This window comes from Bubalus bubalis, chromosome 9 (genome assembly GCF_019923935.1).
Source record: "Bubalus bubalis isolate 160015118507 breed Murrah chromosome 9, NDDB_SH_1, whole genome shotgun sequence".
In the NCBI taxonomy this organism is placed as follows: domain Eukaryota; kingdom Metazoa; phylum Chordata; class Mammalia; order Artiodactyla; family Bovidae; genus Bubalus; species Bubalus bubalis.
In genome coordinates this window covers 69,076,222-69,080,892 of record NC_059165.1, presented here as the reverse complement: position 1 = coordinate 69,080,892, position 4,671 = coordinate 69,076,222, and the positions used below count along the sequence as shown (strand labels likewise).

Here is a 4,671-nt window from a genome sequence, read left to right as displayed (position 1 = left end):
AGCTTAAATGATCATAAAACACCTATGAACAATTATTTTCTAATAAATTTGATAACATATCAATAAATATCTAGGAATATACAACATTTCAAGTCTGAATCATGAAGAAACAAAAGATCTGAACTAATGGCAAATGAAGAATTTAATCAATAATCAAAAAAGTCCTACAGAGACAAGCCAAGGCCTGGATAGAATCATTGGCAAATTCTATGAAGCATTTAATGAAAATATAACAAGAATTCTTCTGAAAAATCTTCCCCAAAAATTGAAGAACAAAAATATAACCAAACTTATTTTATAATGCCAGTATCACTGTGATCCCAAAGCCAGGCAAGAACTCTAAAGGAAAAAATTACAGACCAATACTGGGCTACTCTGATGGCCCGGAGGTAATCAGAATCCACCTGCCAATGCAGAAGATGTGAGTTTGATCCTCTGGAGAAGGAAATGAAAACCTACTCCAGTATTCTCACCTAGAATATCCCATGGACAGAGGAGCCTGGTGGGCTACAGTCCATGGGGTTGCAAAAGAGTTAGACACGACTTAGCGACTAAACAATATAGCAGCAGCATTCCTTATGATGATAAATTCAAAATTTCTCAAAAATACTAGCAGAATAAAATTCAACAACTCATTAAATAATCATACCCCATTAAATAATTTACATCAAATAATCATATATACTCATAATCACAAATCAAGTGGGATTTGCCCCCAAGATTCAAGGATAGTTAAACATACACACAACTTACCAATTATACCACCACCAAATATACAAAAATCAATTAATGTAATATATAACATTAGCATAATGAAGGATAAATACATATATAATTATTTATATCTGTACAATAGATGTAGTAGAAACATGTGACAAAATTCAGCATCCTTCTATGATAGAAATCTCAACAAAGTAGGTATGGACACAATGTACCTCAATATTTTGGCCATGTAAAACAAACACAGGACTAACATCTTTGTCAACAACTCAATGCATTAGAACTATCTGTTATCAGACAAAAGCTGATCCAGACATTAAGTTTCTAAAGATTTTATTCAATATAGATTTTATTTGGGGTTTCCCAGGTGGCACTATTAGTAAAGATCCAGCCTGCTAATGGAGACTTAAGAGATTTGGGTTCAATCCCTGGGTCAGGGAGATACTCTGGAGGACGCCATGGCAACCCATTCCAGTATTCTTGCCTGGTGAATTCCATGGACAGAGGAACCTGGTAGGTGATAGTCCATAGGGTCACACAGAATCAGACATGACTGAAGCAACTTAGCACAGCACAGTGCACACAAATAATTTACAAATTAGTCACTATTTATATATGCCAACCAATTTACTTCCGAAATATTTGATAATACTTTACGTTCAACCTAGACAAAAATTAACATATGTATGTGAGAAGTCATAATCCTGTATTTCTTTTATGAAGATTTGTGGGTTCTTGGTTTTTATAAAATGGGGTCCACCTTCCTTAATATGGCTCAGTCGTGCCCAACTCTTTGCAACTCCATGGCTCCTCAACAGGCCCACCAGGCTCCTCTGTCCATAGGATTTTCCAGGCAAGAATGCTTGAGTGGGTTGCCGTTTCCTTCTCCAGCGGATCTTCCCAACCCAGGGACCTAACCCAGGTCTCCTGCACAGCAGGCAGATTCTTTACTGACTGATCTACAAGGGAAGCCCCTCCTTAATATCACATAAAGATAAATTTATATGACCAGCTTTGAATGAAAAGAATAATTATCTTAACAGTGTTGGGTAGAGTAGAGAGGGGTTAACAGTGATCCTACTTATATTTATTTCACAGTAACAAAATGACTATAATTTGTATATTATGGTGATTATCAAAATAGATGATATAGAATTTGAAGAATCAGTTTTGGGGAAAATATGTGATTTGTATCATCCATAAGCTACTTATCAGTATTCTATTCTTGATCAATTCATTTGATGTTTCTGAATCAACTTTTAGCTGAAATGAGCTCTCCATGAGTGGAATGTTTTCTAAGTTATTATAAATGAAATGAATACTTCAAAATGTGAGTATTTTTAAGCAGAAAGTATTGGAATTCACAGAATATATCTGACACAAGTGGGATAACCTGAGCTGCTTATTTCTCACATCAAATTAGTAAAATTACATTCCAATTTATCTGAAAAAATAAAAATTAGAAATAAAAAAGTTTATACATTTATACTCTTCCATTTAAGAATTGAACTGTAGTTGATTTACAGTGTTGTGTTAATTTCTGATATATAGCAAAGTGAGTCATATATATATATATATATATATATATATATATTCTTTTTCATATTCTTTCCCATCATGGTTTATCACAGGGTATTGAATGTAGTTCCCTCTGCTATCCAGTAAGACCTAGTTGCTTATCCATCCTATATATTATAGTTTGCATCCACTAATTACAAACTTCCAATATTTCCCTAGGGCTTCCCTGGTGGCCCTTGCCTGGAGAATCCCATGGACAGAGGAGCCTGGTGGGCTAAAGTCCACAGGGTTGCAAAGAGTCTGACATGACTGAGTGATTTAACTTTAATATTTCCCTCCCCCACCTCTCCTCATTGGTATTCACAAATCTGCTCTCTATGTCTGTCTGTGACTTTGTCTATTTCATAGATATGTTCATCTGTGTCATATCTTATATTCCACATATAAGTGATATCATATGTTATTTGTTAAAGTGTCTAAAATGTTTTTAAAATTATTTAATTTAATTAATTTTTCCTAGACCACACCACATGGTTTGCAGGTTCTTAGTTCCCTGACCAGAGATCAAATCCAGGTCCCTGGTAATGGAACAGATTCCTAATCACTGGACTGCCAGGGAATTTTCAAAATTGTCTGCACTCTTAATCTAAATTTCTGTGCTTATCTTTTAAGGCTGATTTCAAGAAATTATGGACTCTTGGTGATCCATGGTCAATATTTCATAGAACATTAAGGTAGATTTCAACAGGGTGTCAGTATCCAACTGAATGTGGTATACAACTCCTAATAAAACTTAAAAATCTTTAATTGAGAATTGACTCTGTTTGAAATAACTATCTCTATTTATCTATCTATGAACTGATGAATCTTCATTAGAATAATAAACTTCAGTGAGTTGGATATTATTGAGTAAAGTAATAACACTTTCTGTATAACCAGAAAATGGGATTGAAGAGCCCCAGCCTTAGCACTTTGCCATTTTAAATACTCAGTAGTGATAATAAGCTAAACCTATGAAAAGACTCCTGGAGGAGGGCATAGCAACACACTCCAGTATTCTTGCCTGGAAAATCCCCATGGACAGAGAAGCCTGATGGCCTACAGTCCACAGGGTTGCAGAGTCGGACATGACTGAAGCAACATAGCACAGATTCATGAAAATACTAATTATGGACATTTCCCACACACAAATACCATCTGTATGAAATAGAAGAACACACTTTCTAGGAAAATGTTTAAGGTGATTTCATTCATTCTTTTTTTGAATCCTGTTTCTCACAGTTTATCCCTTTTATTTTCCAGATCGATCACCCTTTTTAAAATATGGTCAATTCTACCACTGTGATCTTTGCCGATAGTTGGAAGCTAAGGCACCTACACTCCATGTTGCTCTTTCTGATGTACAGGGTTACCTTGTTAGGGAATCTTCTCATCGTTACTGTCACCATATTTGACCAGAAACTTCACATGCCTTTGTGCTTCTTCCTCAGAAATCCGTCTATTTTAGATATGTGCTATATTACTGTCATTGTCCTTAATGCCTGTGTCAACTCTCTCACTGGTAACAGGACCATTTCAGGAGCTGCGTGTACAATCCAGGTATTCTTGGTCCTTTACTTCGCCTATGTAGAGGTGATGTTCCTCCACATTATGGCCTGAGACTGCCAGGTAGCCATCTGCCAGCCCCTCTACTACCCAGTTATGATGAACTCCCAATTCTGTGTTCAAATGACACACCTTCCTGGTCAGTGGTCTTGTGTATGCAGGTATGCAAACAGGTAAATCATTCCAGCTGACCTTCTGTCAGTCCATCGATTCTTCTCTGATGTACCCTCTCTGCTGAGGACCTCCTGCCCTGACACCTCCAGCAATTTTCTTTTACTTCTTGTATCTGTCATTGTAGTTGGTTGGGGCTGCTTTATCTTTATTACTATGTCATATGTTCACATATTTTTCACTGTGCTAAGGTTTTCAATGAGAGCAAGGAAAAGCCATTTCTACCTGTGTCCCTCACATCCTTGTGGTATCTGCCTTTCTCAGTTCTATCATCTGTGTATACTTAAGGCCCTCAGTAAGCTCTAAAACAATTAAAGATATTATTTTTTCTGCCTTTTATACCATAGTCCCTGCATTCTTAAATCTTATTATCTATAATCTTAGAAACATACAGGTAAAGGAAGCTGTAAGGAAAATAATATTAAGATAGTTGTATTCTGCTGCTGCTGCTGCTGCTATGTCGCTTCAGTCGTGTCTGACTCCGTGAGACTCCATAGATGGCAGCCCACCAGGCTCCCCCGTCCCTGGGATTCTCCAGGCAAAAACACTGGAGTGGGTTGCCATTGCCTTCTCCAATACATGAAAGTGAAAAGTGAAAGTGAAGTCGCTCAGTCATGTCCGACTCTTCGCGACCCCATGGACTGCAGCCCACCAGGC

At 37.0% G+C, this 4,671-nt stretch overlaps 1 pseudogene; it reads left to right on the top strand.

Annotated features, from left to right (window-relative positions):
- Window positions 1-3,561: 3,561 nt before the first annotated feature.
- Window positions 3,562-4,444, top strand: LOC112587061 (annotated as a pseudogene).
- Window positions 4,445-4,671: the final 227 nt, after the last annotated feature.